General features: G+C 40.4%; 1 protein-coding gene across 1 annotated transcript in view; it reads right to left on the bottom strand.

Moving 5' to 3' along the window:
* Window positions 1-16822, bottom strand: part of LOC138743232 (protein Shroom1-like) — a 58788-nt gene extending 41966 nt beyond the window's left edge. The window contains exon 1 of the mRNA XM_069898204.1: window positions 16495-16822. The gene's annotated coding sequence lies outside the window, so the exon portion shown is untranslated. The remainder of the gene's footprint in view (window positions 1-16494) is intronic.
* Between the last annotated feature and the right edge of the window lie 1726 nt (window positions 16823-18548).

Below are 18548 nucleotides of genomic sequence, written 5' to 3'. Positions count from 1 at the left end.
AGTGTAGAATGAATTTGGAAAGAGCTCCTTAGGGACAGCAAGGTTAACGTAGCTATTAGCACAATGCTGTTATAGCGCCAGCAGTCAGCGTGGGATTCAAACCCCAGTCCTGTCTGCAAGGAGTTTATACATTCTCCCCATATCTGCATGCGTGTTCCCCGGGGACCCTGGTTTCCTCCCACTGTACAAAAATGTTTGGGGGGGGGGTGGTTGTAGGTCAATTGGGTATAACTGGGCGACATGGGCTCATGGGCCAAAAGGGCCCGTTACTGAGGTGCATGTCCAAATTTAATAAATAAAATGCATGCAGAATTGAAAAGATATTAACCTTCTTCTATTTTCTCCTACTTGGGTTTTAATCAAAAGTTTAAACTTGGATAATCAAAGAAGCACAAGGTTTATCCATCCTAATATTTATTCTGCTCCATTACAACTTGATAAAACTGCACATCTTTCTTCTGTGGAGCCAACATAAATTTTCTGACAAAATTGTTCATCAATGTGTCTGAAACACTAAACAAGGAGATGTTATCAATTTGTTTCACAGGCATTGACTTCTTCAAAGCCCTCATCACCTTTCTTTCTGTTGCTATGACTTGGGTCAACGCCGTACCATAAAACTAACACCACAATCAAACCAAGGTAAAGTTATTCAGGCAGCCAGTTTTCCCAGATTTTAGATCAATAATCAAAACCCAAATATGCCTAAATTCATATCTTTATTTGATGGAATATTACAGACCCCATTTAAGTTTGAACATGACACAGATCCACCAGAATGAGGAATGAAAAATAATTAAATTTCAACAGATGGAATAAATGTGGTTTTAATTCCTTGAGTGTAGAAAGCTACAAGATGAATAAATAGGCATCTAAAACAAAACAACAACCCAAAGGAGTTAATACTGAAATAATTCATCTGATAAAGGAATCTGCAAGGGGGAATAAAACAATTAATGATAGGCCAGTTAAGAGTGAAATCAAAAAACACATTTTTCCCCCACAGGCAAATGACTCATTAAACCCCTCTCCCTCAACAAAAAGCTGAGTTCAGGAGCAAAGAAATTTAATGTCCATGAGGCACACTTTTGGTTTGCAAGGAGGGAATTTGCAAGGAGGCAATGGAGTTTTCTCATGGAGGTGCAAGTTGAAGTCTGCCATCATTACATAACCTGGTCATTGCAGACCTTCAGCAACATGACCATCTCTGAATTTTTTAAAAATTTATAACCACAAATAATTTATAGCATTGCAAATCAATTTCATAGATATAGACAAGAGATCTTCAATAATGGAATTCTTCACTACGAAGCTTCTTCTAATATACAGAGGCCCTTAGGAGAAAGGTAATGTCTGAGTTTTATTTAAATATTCATACCCCCACTTTGTAAATATGGGCACCATATTTTCCAAAATATATGGTATATCTCTCTTAAATTATAAGTAATTTTCCCAAGTGGTATACAGCTCCAAACTTCCACGTGCCATCTTTCTATTCCCAAATCTACAATCAAACTTCCAAGTTATAGCAATACATCTTTTAGCTACTGCTAAAGCAATTTGAACAAATTTCACTTGATACTGATTCAATTTTAATTTAGGTTTAACTCCTCTAATATCACCCAATAAACATTGGATCCTGTGGGAATTTAACCCCCATTATTTGTTCTAATAAATTACCTATTTCCAACATTGCCCTCCAAACAAAACCACCAATAAATTATCTTAATCTAGGAGTGAAATACTGTTCAGATACAAGACTCTATTCATAGTTAACTCCATTTATGAAATTGGATTACCTTTAACATTGAAAAAATAGGTGCCCCCAATTTGGAATAGTTGACCATACACCACGAGAAAAACAGGCCCTTCAATCTATCTAATTCATGTAAAAACTTTTTCTATTTCATCCATCCACCTGCACTTGGACCATACCCTCCAAACCCCTTCCATGTACCTTTCCAAATTTCTCTCAAATATTGATATTGAACCAACATCCACACTTCCAATGGCAGCTCATTTCTCACTCTCCCCACCCTACGAGTGAAGATGTTCCCCCTAATATCACCCTTGAACATTCACACCTAACCCACATCCTCTCATTCTTATCTCACCAAACCTCAGTGGAAAAAAAGCTGCTTGCATTTGCCCCATGTCCCACAATTTTGTAAACCTGTCAAATCTCCTCTCATTCACCAATGCTCCAGAAGTCTAATCTATTTAACCCTGTCTATAATTTAGCTCCCCAATTCCCAACAACATCCTTGTAAATTTTCTCTGCACTCTTTCAATCTCAGTGATAGATTTCCGTTCGGTCAGTGACCAAAACTTCACATAATACTCCAGATTTACCTCGCCAATGCTTTGCACGACTTCAACATTACTGTATTCAATTCTGATTTATGAAGGCCAATGTGTCAAAAAGCTCCTTAGCTTTTTTAAAGCAATTATGTATCTCTATTTCCCAGATCACTCCATACTACTGCACTCTGCAGTCCCCCCTACAATTGAAAGCAGCTCCTACCTTGGTTTGTCCTCCCAAAGTGCAACACCTCACACTTGGCCACATTAAATTGCTTCTGCTATTTTGCAGCACATTTTTCCAGCTATGCCAGATCCCATTGCAAGCTTTGAAAACTTCCCTTGTTGCCCATTACACCCCCAGTCTTAGTATTATCAGCACATTTGCTGATCCAATTTACCTTATCATCATCTACATCAACTATCTCACACATGTCAAACTCTGGCCCGCAGGCCAAATTTGACCCACGATATAATTATATTTGGCCCGCAAGATCATATTAAATATATATTAGAGTTGGCCCGCTGGCCGCCGTGCCAGTATAGCGCATGCACACTGAAGGTGAAAATGAAAACGCCGGAGTTGTGGAGAGATCTCAGAGTCCCGAATCCCGGGGATCAGAGTGCCGCACTCAGCCCGCCCGGCTCCCGGACACACAGACGCGGCTGGAGTTGGGGACCATCCTCGCTGGGTCTGCACTTCAGCGGTGACGCTGGACCGAACGTCTTGTTGGCGATGCCTTCACCCTCGCTCCGTGCGCAGCGGACCCTGCCTCCCGCTCCTTTTGTTGGAGACGAGCCCGGTGCCGTGAGATCACAGTTTAATCCCTCTCCAACCATGGGAGGTGTGTGGGAGCAACGCACTCTTCTCAGCCAATTCCTCCACCGCCCCGGACGCCGGCATTTCAACGGGGGGTTCGGGTGCCTTCGTCAGGCGACCAACCTGTTGGTCCAAGACAAGGGGAGAGCGTACAAACTCCACACAGACAGCACCTGAACTTGGGTGAACGTGGAGCTGCGACCCCACATTCCACATCAGGACTGTGTGTAAGATTGGGAGCAGTGAGACGAAAGTTTATTTTGTTCCTGTGATTTAAGCCTTTCTTGGGGTGGGGGGGGGGTCCTTCTCTGACCACTTGCCTAACAATTAACCTAATCAGATGTGGAGTTACCACAATACAACAGTTCTCAACCTTTTTCTTTCCACTCGCGTACCTGTGCCATTGGTGCTCTGTGATTAGTAAGGGATTGCTTAAGGTGCTCTGTGGGTGGGAAGAAAAAGTTTGAAGACAACTGCTTTAATCATCCCTCATTGACTCGTCATGTGCACGGTTTCAGACGCTAAAGGAAATGGGCCAATGACAATTTTTCTCAAGCAAAATATTTCAGTAACAATTGGGTCTAGAGCAGTGATTCTCACCCTTTCCTTCCCACTCACATCCCACCTTAAGCAATCCCTTACTAATTACAGAGTTCCGATGGCATAGGGCACACATGTCAAACTCTGGCCCGCGGGCCAATAATTATATTTGGCCTGCAAGATCATTTAAAAAATGTATTAGAGGTGGCCCGATGGCCGCCGCGCCAGTATAGCACATGCACAGTAATACAACAAATCCCAGAATGCATTGGCGTCAGCCTGCTAATCGCCCCCACCTCCTCTGTTTATGTTGCAGGGTCTCACCGTGGACTCTGGTTTTGGGGCCTGGCCGGTGTCAGGGGAAGCCAAGGCTGCTTCCCAGCACCCGGAACCGGAGGCCTCGGGCCTGACCTCGCCAGGACCGTTGCCCACTCCCCCTCCCTGCCGCAGGCCGATCCGCGACTCACGGTGACGGGGCCACTGATCTGCCGAGATGCTGCCCTGCAGCGAGAGCCGATGCCCCCGCACTGTCGTTGTCCAACCCGATCGCCCGCAAACCCCGCCCTCCCGCACACAGGCCTGAGTAAGTATTATGAACTTTAATCTCAGGATAAAACGATCTTCCAATAGTTTCATGTCATAGTGATAAATATATTCCTGGTTAAAAATGGTCCTGCACCTGGATACAAGCTCATTAGGCATAAAACTTGAAAAGTGTGTAAATCAAAGGATATCTGTACCAATGGAAAAAGGGCATGGCAAATAACCCTGCTAGAGTTCATGCCCACAATCAGTCACCCATTTGATTGTTTCAGGAATCATGTTATTCTCCCACATTCTCAATAGCCCTCAGATTTTACTATTCGACCGCACACTAGCAACATTTGACAAATCCTCTATAGAGAAATATTATTTATTGAATATTTTATTTCTCATTTGTTAATGCTTCTGGAAAGAGTTTATCCAAAACTATTATTAAACATTTATTTTAATAAGAAAAAGTTTAACATTACATATGTTGAAAGAAGAGAAAACATGCAGATGTTGTTGAAAATTTTCAATAAATATTTAGTTCGGCCCTCGACTTAGTCCAAGTTTTTAATTTTGGCCCTCCGTGAATTTGAGTTTGACACCCCTGAACTATCTGGATGATAAAGATTGAACTTGGCACTCATCCAAGAAACATCACTAGCTAGAGGCCTCCAGTTAGGGGGGAAATCATCTACTAGCAGTTTCTGTCTTCTCCCATAATCCTAATTTCTAATCTAATTTACAACTTCATCCTGGATATTGAGTGACTGAATGATCTTGACCAACTTCCTATGCAGGACATTAACTTCAACTAATCTTGCTGAAATACCCATTTATTTATGCCACCAAATATGGTTCAATTTCATTATGCCACTGAGTATGGGTTGAAGAAATATGGTGGATTGTTGGAAATAACACAAATTTTAGTCTGGGTGACTTTCAACAAACCCAGCTCTTCTTTGAAAATCTCTTCTCATCTCCCTAGCATCTCCTCTAATGTTCCAGCATCAGATAACTTCACATTATAATTGCTCCTTCCATCCAAGGGAATTCCTATCAACCAGCTTCCTCCACAACAGTTGTGGAACAGGGAATACAACAATTTTGAACTAGTCTTTGGTATTTTACTGTAATATCAAATGCATTGTTTCATTCACCCAATTGAATTTTCAAATTAAGCTACACTTTTGTCAAATCAGGTGTCATGTTTTCTTGGGTGCACATTCTGCCTGGGTTCATCAGTAATAACATGGCAGTCACAGCAAAGCTCAAATGTCACATTAGTGTCATTTATCTTCTTGACAACAAAAGTTGAACTATTGACCGTTATGTCACGTCAGCCCCTTTACACAATGTAAGTGAAAGAGATACAGGAGGATCAGAGCCACCACCACCAGGCTAAGAAACAGCTTCTTCCCACAAGTAGTGAGAATGCAGAACGACCAAAGGAACTGCTCACATCTAAGACTCTCGTATTTACAAACAATATCTATTTATATATTATACGAATTTGTCTGCATGCATGTTATGTCTAGTTGCATGTCTGCATGTTTTGCATAGAGGATAAAGAACGCAGTTTTGTCGGGTTGTACTTGGGCATTTGGATGAACTTGAAGTGTTCAGCATACCAGCGCCTTTACACCATACAAGTGTTCAGCATGTTCAACCTTGACTTGCTTCCACTACTTGAACTAGTCTTTGGTATTTTACTGTAATATCAAATGCATTGTTTCATTCACCCAATTGAATTTTCAAATTAAGCTACACTTTTGTCAAATCAGGTGTCATGTTTTCTTGGGTGCACATTCTGCCTTGAGAGTGCAAAAGCTTTATGTTCCTGTTAGGTTAAAAGGAGGGGCAAAAGGTTTGAGAGAGCCGTGGTTTTCAAGGAATATTGGAAACTTGGTTCGAAGAAAAAGGGAGGCATTCATTAGATATAAGAAGCATGGAGTTAAGGAGATGTTTGAAAGATACATTGAATGTAAGAGGAATCTTAAGAGAGGAATTAGGAAAGCTAAAAGAAGGTACGAGAAAACTATGGCAAGCAGGGTGAAAACTAATCCAAAAGAGTTCTACAAATATGTTAATGGTAAGAGGAAAGCTAGAGACAAAATTGGTCCCTTAGAAAATCAGAGCGGAAAACTGTGTGTGGAACCTAGAGAAATGGGGGAGATATTGAACAGTTTCTTTTCTTCGGTATTCACTAAGGAGAAGGATATTGGGAGATGTGGGATAAAAAAATCAAATTGGGTAAATATGGGGAATATAGAGATTACAAAAGGTGTAGTTTTAAGGCTTTTGAAGAATATAAAGGTGGATAAGTCTCTGGGACCAGACGGGATCTTCCCCAGGACATTGAGAGAAGTGAAGGAGGAAATAGCAGAGGCTCTGGCGGTAATTTTTCAAATGTCATTAGATATGGGGATAGTGCCAGAGGATTGGCGCATTGCGCATGTGGTTCCGTTATTTAAAAAGGGTTCAAGGAGGAAGCCTGGCAACTATCGGCCTGTAAGTTTGACGTCTGTGGTAGGTAAATTAATGGAGAAAATTCTTAGAGATAGTACTTATAAACATCTGGATAGACAGGGTCTGATCAGGAGCACTCAACATGGATTTGTGGGAGGAAGGTCATGTTTGACCAATCTGATTGAATTTTTTGAAGAGGTGACTAGGAATGTGGATGAGGGTAGCGCAGTGGATGTTGTCTATATGGACTTCAGTAAGGCCTTCGATAAGGTACCACATGGAAGGTTAGTTAGGAAGGTGCAGTCTTTAGGTATAAATTTTGAGATAGTCAAATGGATTGAACATTGGCTGAAAGGGAGAGGCCAGAGAGTGGTAGTGGATAATTGTCTGTCAGGTTGGAGGCCGGTGACCAGTGGTGTGCCTCAAGGATCTGTATTGGGCCCATTGTTGTTCGTTATATACATTAATGATCTAGATGATGGGGTGGTGAATTGGATGAGTAAATATGCAGACGATACTAAGATAGGTGGAATAGTGGATAATGAAGAAGGTTTTCAAGGATTGCAGAGGGATTTGGGCTGCTTAGAAAAGTGGGCTGAAAAATGGCAGATGGAATTTAATGCTGATAAGTGTGAGGTGCTTCATTTTGGTAAGAAGAATCAGAATAGGACATATGTGGTAAATGGGAGAGCATTGAGGAATACAGAAGAGCAGAAAGATTTAGGAGTGACGGTACATCGTTCCCTGAAGGTAGAAACTCACGTGAATAGGGTGGTGAAGAAGGCTTTTAGTATGCTGGCCTTTATCAATCATTGCATGGAATATAGGAGTTGGGAGGTGATTTTGAGATTGTATAAGATGTTGGTGCGGCCTAATTTGGAGTTCTGTGTGCAGTTCTGGTCGCCTAATTATAGGAAGGATATAAACAGAGTGGAGAGAGTGCAGAGAAGGTTTACCAGAATGTTGCCTGGGTTTAAGCATCTGGAGTATGGGGAGAGATTGGACAGATTGGGTCTTTATTCTTTGGAGCGTAGAAGGTTGAGAGGGGATTTGATAGAAGTATTTAAGATTATGAAAGGGATAGACAGAATGGATGTGGATAGACTATTTCCGTTAAGAGGAGGAAAGTTTAAAACAAGAGGACATGAGTTAAGAATTAAGGGGCAGAGGTTTAGAGGTAACATGAGGGGGAACTTCTTTACTCAGAGAGTGGTAGCTGTGTGGAATCATCTTCCGGGAGAAATAGTGGCGGCGGAGTCAATTGTATTATTTAAGAAAAGGTTGGACAGGTATATGGATGAGAAGAAGATGGAGGGTTATGGGCATTGTGCAGGGAGGTGGGATTAGAAAGGGGTGTTTGGTTCGGTGCAGACTAGAAGGGCCTAATAGCCTGTTTCCGTGCTGTAATTGTTATGTTAAAATTGTTATGTTGATGGGAATGGTGAAAACCTTAAATGGCTACAGTGACTTTTTTTGGGAAGAGCATTTATCCTGCATGCAGACCATTATGTAGCATTGAACAGCTTGTCTCACCTGCACAAAATGCAAATGCTTTAATTTCCCAATTCCACCACCTAATTTTGTTGGATTCACCTTCAACAATCACTTTTGAAACAAGTCAATATGATTCTTCCCATTAACCGGTCCTTCAGCACCTGTGAAAATGTGACGCTGCAATTAGCCTTGTGACAACTCTCCTTTAACATTCCGATTTCACATCACATTTTCTCAAATGCAAAAATTGAAGATCTCTGCAGAATTTTGCTTGGCTTTGAATTTTCAACAAACTCATCAGTTCCTGAAGTGTTTGATCACAGGTTTCTCCAGACTCGGGTGGTTTCTAAGTAAACTCACATGCTAATCCTTTCATTCCTGGTATCATTCTAGTCAATCTTTTCTGAAATCTCTCCAGTGCCAGCGCATCCATTCTCAAATGGGTGCCTCAAACAGAACTCCAAGTAAAGTCTCACCAGTGCTCTATAGAGTCTCAACATCACATCCCTGCTCTCGTACGCTATTTCTCGAGAAAGGGATGCCAACATTGCACTTGCCTTCTTCACCACCTTCACAACCTGGAGGTTAGCTTTTAGGGTATCCTACACAAGGACTCCCAAATCCCTTTGCACCTCCAAATTTTGTATTTTCTCCCCTTCTAAATAATAGTCTGCCTGTCCATTCCAACACTGCATTTCATCTTCCACCTCTTTGCCCATTCTCCTATCCAATTCTCTCCGCAGTCTTTCCATATCCTCAGCACCACCTGCCCTACCACCTACTTTGGTATCATCTGCACATTAGGCCACAAAGCCATCTAGTCATAATCCAAAAATCATTTAGATACAATGCAAAAAGAACTGGTCCCACCAACCCCTGCGAAACACTTCCAATGGCAGGTAGCCATTGATATAGAGATAACTATTCTGATTCTGTTACCTCTCTATCAGCCAATACTCTACTGATGCTAAAATCCTTCCTGTAATTAAAATGCCGCTCATCTTGTGAAGCCGCTTCATGTGTGGCATCTTGTTGAAAGCCCTTTGAAGTCCAAGTGCATGACATTCACCTCATTTCTCCTGTCTATCCTACTTATGATCTCTTAGAAAAAAAAATTGCAGTAGGTTTGTCAGCCATAATTTTCATTTAAGAAAACCATGCTGTCTTGGGCCCATCTTGACATACTTCTTTAAGTACTCTGTAATCTTATCCATGACTCCAACAGCTTCCCAACCAATGATATCAGGCTAATAGACTTACAATTTCCTTTGCTGCTGCCTCCCTCCCTCCCTCCCTCCCTCCCCGAGTGACATTTACAATCTTCCAGTCCACTAGACCCATGTGAGAATTCATTGATTCCTGGAAGATCATTACCAATGCCTCCACAATCTCTAAAGCTACCTCCTTCAGAACCCAAAGGTGCATTCCATCCTGTCCAGAAAACTTATCTACCCTTAGACCATTTAGCTTCTCAAGGACCTTCTCTTTTGTGATTTTGACTTCACTCACTTCTTTTCCCCAGAGACCCTTGAGAATCCGGTATGGTATTAATGTCTTCCACAGTGAAGAATGACCTCCAGTGAACACTGAAGACTGGGCAGTACGGTTGGTGTAGTGGTTAGCGCAATGCCTTCACAGCGGACCGGGGTTCAAATCCCAGGCTGTGTCAGGCATTTTTGCATTCTCCCCATGTCTGCGTGCGTTTTCCCCAGGGACTCTGGTTTCCTCCCACCGTTCAAATCGTACCGGGGGTGTAGGTTAATTGGGTGTAAATTAGGCAGCATGGATTCGCAGGTTGAAATAGCCTGTTACCATGCTGTATACTCAAATTTAATTTTTTTTTTATTAAAATTTTTTAAAAGGATTCATTCAGTTCATCTGCCATCTGTCTCCCATTCATAATTTCTCCAGCATCATTTTCTATCAGTCCTATGTCTAATTTTTGTTTCTCTTTTACTTTTTATATATTTAATAATGCTTTTAAAAAGTTTTTTAAAAAACTTCCCAGGCCTGTATCTCCCACTAATTTTTGTTTCCTTGTATGACCTTTCTTCTGCTTTTACTTTGGCTTCAACTTCCCTCGTCAGCCACAATTGTCTTATTTTTTTTTAAGGGCAAAATGCTACAGTCAACCCTTTTACTATGACCATTGTTCTCATTTTTTTTTCCCCTGCCTGTTCAAGCAGCATATATGTCTTCCTTTTCTCCCAATCCCCACCGAATTTGTCTTTTGCAAAAATTGATTTTGGTCCCCACCTGATGTACTTATTCAGAGTTTGCAAAGACCATTCTATATTACTTATTTGTTAGATCTTAAAGAAAAAGTTGGATGCTCGGGTTTACCTGTCGACTCTCATTTACTTCTTAAAGCTGATCCAGTGCATGTTTACCAACCATAACCCCAGCAACAGAAAACTTGAACCTGCCAAAAATCAGATATAATAGCAGGATAATCCACAGTGCTTCTGGGCCATTATGCTAGAGAACAACTATCATTACTACATATCATATTTTCAGCACATATATTTCTTTCCCCAATGAAAGCTTTCCTTTATCTTCTTCCACTGAAAAAACAAAGCACTCATTTAATATCTGAACATTTTTCTCTGATCACCATCGTCTTACTGACCTTCATCTTTTACTGGCTCAAAATCTTCACAACTCATTACTTTCTATCAATACAAAGGTTACTGCTGGAAACTTAGTTATCCTACCCAATTTTATTCTTAAATCTCCCTTTTGGACCTCATTACTTTGTCTTTCTTGTTTCTTCTCATCCTTCTAAAAGAAGATTTGCCTTTCAAAGATACTGTTGAAATCTATGCTCGATTTCTCCTCCCCTCTCCTTACCAAAGTATGGGAAAGGGGCTGGACATGATGCAGCTGTTCCCAACATCTGAAAGTCATCCACTGTTTATGTGGCACTCACAGGCAGATGACAAAGGGGAAGCAACACAAAAAAAGTTCCTTGATTGAGTTCCAATGAAATGTTCAAATACAAGAAGAACTTTAATTATATTGCATCTTCAAAAATCGCAAAGCATCCTAAGCTTCACATGGAGAGTTAGGCTGAATGTTGGCATCCTTCCCAAAATGACAAATTGATGATCAGCAGCTTGGTAAAACCAGCCGTTTCAGGTGCATTTTAAAGAAGGAAGAGGAGGTAGACATGCAGGATGGAAATTCTGATGGACAGTCAACAATGATGAAGCAAACAAATGATAAAGTGGCTATAATTTGAGCAACCATCCTCAACAGCTACAAGGCTCAAGGAGCCTACAGACTTACAGAATGACCAGGTTAAAATGTATGTTTGCTTGGCATTCTTTCAGAAAATTATGAAATTGATTGATAAAGGGAATGCAAAGATGGTTTATAACAGACTTGCATGATAGGATGGCTATTGGCAAAATAGTCCATGTGAGCTTATGTTCTTGGGTAGCAAGTCTTTGAGTTATTAAACAGTAGCTGCCAATGGATATTTCTTTGGTTTTGGAAGAAATCAAGAACAATTATCTTCCAAATTTTAAAAAAAACTAAACTTTTTTTTTAGACATTTACAGGTAAAGAGCTTTTTAAAATTCCTTGATATTAAAACTTTGACAAGATTTGGAATTAAAGATGATAGAGAAGATTTATAATCCTAAACCAAATACCAAAAAGTTGATGTCTGTTCTCTATGAGTTATTATTGGTCTAGTGGTAATTCCCTAGACAAGACTAAGAAATTATGGGAACAAGATTTTTCAAAAAGAATTTTCTGATTCTACATGGGATTCCATTTTGAAAATGGTTCATTCATCTTCTCGACGTGCCCGACATTCATTATTGCAATTTAAAATAGTACATCGAGCTAACTTCAATTGGCTAAATTTAATTCTAATTTCTCATCAAAATGTGATAGATGCAAGACTGAAGAAGGCACATTATTTCATATGTTTTGGTTATATTCCTTGCTTTCCAATTATTGGGAAAGTATCTTCTGTACCTTGTCTCTAGTTCTTACATTTAATTTGGCTCCTATTTCTTGCCCTATCTGGAATAAGTAAGCTAGTTGATTTAAATTGGTCTGCACAACAATCCCATGTAATTGCTTTTGCTCTTGTTGCCAGAAGAGCCATACTGATGATATGGAAGGATCTGATCCCTCCTACACATACTCAATGGTTATCTGATGTGATGGCATGCTTGACTCTGGAAAAAAAAAATTAGATGCTCTATTAATGTAATGAAATTTAACTTTTAAATTTATGGGGACCTTTCCTTGATTATTTTCAGAATTTATAAGATTATTGGATCCCATTTTATGGTTTGGTGGTCCTTTCTTTCATACATCAGTGGAATATTTATGTTTAATCATAATTTCACAAGGGAGGGGTTAGATCATTAGAATAGCTTCTGCTTTATATACATTTTGTTTTTTGTCTCTTCCATAGCTTGTTTACAGCTATTGGTTAATATACATTACATTCTTACCCATGTATGAGTGAAAAGAGAGAGAGAGAGATCTCAATCATGGATCGAGGTTCCTGGATAATGACTAATATTACCATTTACACAAGAAATAAGGTTGAGATAAACATGAATCTAAACTGATATTACTTGTAAATAGTACCATACATGTAAAAGTGCCTATTTTCTTAAAAACTTGGGTTCCTCAATCCTGTTTCACTATTCAATATATCCTATTTGGATATATTGAATCCAATATGTGGACTAAAGTCCAAATTTCTGGTTAATTCTCATATCCTCCGAATTTCATTGATTCCTGGATTTACTCTGTGTGCCCACTGCTCTTTGAGGGACTGAGCACCAAAGATTTACAAACCCTCCAGCAAAGAAACTTCATCCCCTTAATGGTCATTCCCTTATGTTCCCTTGTTTCAGACTTTCAAAATTCCCCCTCTTAGGATTCTGCTCAAAGTTTATTCCCCACCCCCCCACCCCCCACCATGTAGTCAAATTTAATTGGTTTCTTCTATACTTTTCTATCAACTACATAGAAAACAAACAAAAATGATTTAGTTCCCTGCCCCCCCCCCCCTTAAATGTGCTCCTGTGGTGGGCAGGGGTGGGGTTTGTGGAGGGTATATTTCCCACATGGGGAATGGCTGTTCTAGATATAGGAAACAGATGTCCCATATTCTGTCAATCCCTTTCAAAGAGATGGGATTATAATGACATTAAACTAATTCCGGTAAACATTAAAGATAAAGACAGAAAATGCTGGAAATACACTGCAGGTCATGTGGCATCTGTGGGAAGAGAAGAGCTAATATTTCAGGTGAAGACATTACAAGGTTGTACAGCATAAGTCAAAGTTTCCCCCTCCCCTCATGTCTTGGTCAACAGTTAAAATTAAAACCTTGATGTTCACTAACTGGTTGTCCTTGTCTAAAATCAAGTTGTTATAATTAATTGGATGTGACCTATGAAGAATTGAAAGGCATTGTTAGATATGAAAATTCATTCCTTACCAGAAGCAAAGGTGCTAAAAGCATACACGTTTTTTTAAAAGGAAAAAAAGGCAGAATATACATTAAAGGATTCTAACTGGAGCAGATGCAATTTTCAGAGAACCAGCATGGGCTTTGTGCATCAAATGATCTCTACATTCCCAAGAGTGTAGAGCACTTGGGTGAAGGAATTGAAATGGATACATTTGCTTTTGACAGCACTGTAAATGGCGTAGAGGGAAATAATGTTGCAAAAGGTCATTGACAAATTGAATGGGCAAACCAAGGCAGATACAGTTCAATGAGAGAAAATCTATTTTTAAAAATATATTCTCAAAATGGCAAGTTAGGAAATGAAGAAGCAGGTAAATTTAAGGATCAAATGCAAAAGTCAATAACAGATTCTAAATGATGCTGGTACCCAAAGGATTAAATTACAAGAAATAAAACATGAAAGTCTGCAGACTTGAAGTAAAAACACAATGCTGGAGAAACTCAGCTGGTCAAACTATGTACTTTATATAACAAAGATACCTAACCAAATATCTTTATCTTTAGTTAAATTACAAGGATGGGTTACATAAAGTAAATTAATATTATTTTGAATACAAAAGATTAAGGCATGGTCTAATAAATCATTTGATTCAAGGATTTGATAAGCCCATTAAAAGCCGATTCCTATGGTGAAGGGGGCTTAAAAAACAAATCTTAAATTTAAAGGCCATGTCGGAATTTTTTTTAAGAACTGGAAATGGTAGAAAATATAAAATAAAAACATTAAGTGCTGGAAACACTCATGTCATGCTATATCTGTGGAAACAGGGTGATTTCGCATTTCCAACATTCTGTTTTTACCATTACATCAGAAAAAAACACTTCTGTACAATGTCATGGGCATCTGTAATTTCCAAAGGTGTCAAAGGTTGATTGATACATTTTAGTTGGCAATATTATAGAATCAAGGTGAATAAACAGAGTCAAGTAGCTGATCAAGTTATGATCTAATTGAAAGTCTCAAGTCAATGAATAGCCTATTCTTGAAACACAGTACAAAGTACCAACCTTCAGATAGGATCTGATTACCCAAGTTACGTCTACCTCTTGAAAGAACCCAAGGCAGCAATGAAAACACTGGGAATGTGTACTCTAGCCATTGCTTCTTTTAGGAGATTGATGTGCATATGCTGTCTGCCTTATTTCCTACATTTAAACAAGTCCACAATTCACTAATGCAAAGAATGTCCTGAAACATTGAAGGTGTTTCCCTTACTCTCAGCAATTTTTTGAATCACGAAGATTCTCAAATTGGGATTAATTCTTTTGAGACCCGTGAAGAGAGGAAAACGATCATTGATAACACAATATTTCTTTAAACTGAATATTTATTTAAAACCAAATAACTTTTGCGATAAGATAAACCACGAAAAAAAAAACAAATATCAGGGTTGCTGAAATTCTGAAAATTCTTGGAATACTCCAGTCAGTTCCGTCTAAAGTTAGGAGTGAAACCAACGTCTGCAGATACTGTGGTTGTAGTTAAAACACACAGAAATGCTGAAGGAACTCAGTCGATTCTGTAGCCTCCGAAGTTGTTAAAGGTATATTACCGATGTTTCGGGCCTGAAAACAAAGAACAGGAAGGTGCATGGGTAAGTCTGGAGACTGAAAGAGAAAAGAATGGGAGGGGCAAGAATCCAGACCAACAGACAAAAGGTGTTAATTAATAATATAAGAGGAAAGGTGAGCATTGATTTTTGTCTCTGTGAAAGTAGACAGAAGGAGAGAGAGAACAAACGAACTGAAGGAAAAGTGTCAAGGGGAAGATGGAGGAGGGGGGGGAGGTTATTAACAGAAACTAGAGAAGTTGATGCTAATCTGTCCAGTTGGAGGGTTCTCAGTCTGGCAGTGCAGGAGACCATGAACAGACATGAAATCAAGGGAATGGAGCTGGGAACTGAAATGGGTGGCGATTGTTAACTGGGTTGTTCATTCCACACCTTCTGTCTGACCTAGGAGTATCTCCAGCAGTTTGTGTTTCTTTAGTCAAAATAGATTCACAAGATTAAAACCCAGAAAACAACCCTTCCAGAGTTAGGGTACCATATATACTGACATGGTCAGATCGCCGACACCTCGTTTTACTCGAGGAAACCTGAAGAAGCTGGAGAGACTCAGGGGGTCAGGCTACATCCACGGAGACACGGGACCCTTATCGAGACTCCAGTTTTACTCCAGTTCCGATCTGTCAGAGTACTGAACAAACAGTAAACCAAAGATCCCTTGATGAAGGGCTCGAGCCAGAAACATTGGTTATGTATTTCCATCTTTGCTAAATTAAATACATTGTTTGGCCTGCTGAGTTTCTCCAGCATTTGAAACATTGGTTATGTATTTCCATCTTTGCTAAATTAAATACACTGTTTGGCCTCCTGAGTTTCTCCAGCATTTGAAACATTGGTTAAGTATTTCCATCTTTGCTAAATTAAATACACTGTTTGGCCTCCTGAGTTTCTCCAGCATTTGGTTTTTTATTATCCCGGATCTCTCTGTGTAAAATTCAGCTGCATTTCAATCCGCTCTCTGAAATTGTGAGACGGGACCACTGCACAAATTCACGCAGACTGGGTGGACCGAGAACAGGGGCTAAAATCACAGTCGGCTCCGCGTTTACCTCCAGAGAGCAACAATTCGGGAAGGTCCCCGGAGACCAGAAGAGCGGCGAGGTGGCCGTGGGGCGGAAGGAGCGAGGATCGTTTAACAGCGAGCACGGCTCATGTTCGGCAAAGCCTGTTGAGTTCACCGGGAGCCATCCAACAGCTTTCCTGGGGCAGGCAATGCGGAACTCGAATCCTTTAGCGATCGGTCCCCGAAAACAAATGAGAAATACCTTGGGTGGCAGGTTCTCCGCGATGGGGAAACGCGCTCTGGTACCATCAAGGGAGGAAGGCTGCGGAGTCGCTGCGCATCGGTCCCAACCCTCACAGGTGGCCGGTGCAAAGGTAACTTGATAAGTCTTGCGTGGCGCCCGTCTGTCTTCTCTTTATAGAGGATATAAAAGAAAATGAAAGTGTTCGGGAAACATCGACATGTACTGGTTAATGAGAGCTCGGAATCAAACCTGCACTTGGAGCAAAAAGGGGGCATTTCTTGGTCTTTATGTCGAGACCAATTCCCTTGCCCCAGCTCCAAGTCTCGAGTGTCCGAATACCTCTTGATTCGGTGCTGAACTGAAAACTTGTCCTGCATATGTATTGTGTGTCTGCGCGCTTTGCACCCGCTGATCAGAGAACGTTTACCACCCCCCCCCCACCCCCACCCCCACCCCATCCCATGTCGACCGCCAATGCAAGGCTATTACCTCAGCCTGTCCTGCCTGCTGCAGACTTGCCAGCCTCCTTCCCCCGCCCCAGACTGCCAGCCGGTCCAGAACTATCTGCAGTTTGTCCCTATGAGAATGTAAGTTTTAAAACAGTGACCAAAAGAATAGAGCTGAGAACATTCAGCAAGGTTATAGTGGATGATGAAGAACAACACAATTCCATGAAAGTCACAAAAATACTTTTGCAACTCCTTGTTTAAATAAAAACACAATGCTGGTCAAAAAGCATACTTGAGATGGCAAAAAATGAAGCTAGACAACTTGCGCCCACACTTCCTCCTTACCACCTTTCAGAGTCTCAAAACAGTCCTTTCAAGTGAAGCAAGATTTCACCTGTAGTTTTCTACTGCATCCTGTGCTCCCTTTGTGGCTGTCTCTACATTGGAGAGACTGGGTGCAGACTGAAAGATCGCTTCGCTGAGCACCTTCGCTCTATCTGTCAGTGACCAGTGGCCAACCCTTTCAATTCTGCATCCCACTCCCATGTACTTTTGCATCTGTAAATTGGAGGTATTTCGCACCACCACCACAAGACAACCCTTGATTTTCCATGGGTACTCTCCAACCATATGGCATGAATATCAACTTCTCTGGTGTCTGCTAGCCTATTCTGTTCTCTTTCATTTCCCTTTTGTCATCTTTCCTCCAGCTCTCCACCCACTTCCTCTCCATTCACAGAGCCATCCCTCCTCCCCCGCTTACTGGTGTGCCCTCTCTCCCTTATCCACCCTTTACCTCCTTCCTTTAGGACTATGCTCCTCCCTCTGCCGCTTCCCCCTCTCATTCTGTTCAGGCACCTGCCTATACTTTTCATCCCTTGATGAAGGCCTCATACCCAAAACATTGGCTATGGACCTTCATTTTGCTATATAAAGTACATTGATTGACCAGCTGAGTTTCTCCAGCATTGTGGAGTTTTTTTTAAATAAAACAGTAACTGCACATTTGGCTAAGACAATAAAAGAATCTGATTAACAAATCCGAAGAGAATTTTTTTAAATGTGTGCTTGTTTGGAAAAATCTGTTTAGAAATTCTAGAAAAACTGGAAATTTATCTGTATAAATATGCAACCTCTGAGCCAACCAGGCAGACTCTCTTCCAGTGAGACTAGTTGATTGCCATAATGGAGATCTCATGCTTTGCAAAGCGATTAAAATTTGTTTTTGTAGCTAGCTGCATTTGTGTTTGTTTTCAAGCAACCTCAGGTCCACATTCACAAAAAGGAGACCACCTGCCGCCAAGGCTTCTTTACAGAATTTTGTGCTTTCCCATACTTAGAGGTGAAAGTGCATTTTATATTACATTTGTTTGCTCAACACTGGCAAAAATAAAATTGAAATTTCATGCAATGGATCACTGCTGGTAATGTTCCTATATTATTTCATTAAATTTCAAGTAAAATAATCATAATTTGTAGTGGTGTATCATAATCCAGACTATTTGGAACAGAAATAAATGCAATACGAATAAAAATTGTTATATGGAAAAGGGAAAAAAAATTACAAAATAGGACTCCTATTTCTGAAAATCTGTGCTTTCAGATATGCAGCCATTTTCTTGT

Source organism: Narcine bancroftii, chromosome 9, assembly GCF_036971445.1.
Source record: "Narcine bancroftii isolate sNarBan1 chromosome 9, sNarBan1.hap1, whole genome shotgun sequence".
NCBI classification, from domain to species: Eukaryota; Metazoa; Chordata; class Chondrichthyes; order Torpediniformes; family Narcinidae; genus Narcine; species Narcine bancroftii.
The sequence above is the reverse complement of the archived record's forward strand: the minus strand, read 5'-3'. Positions and strand labels throughout refer to the sequence as shown.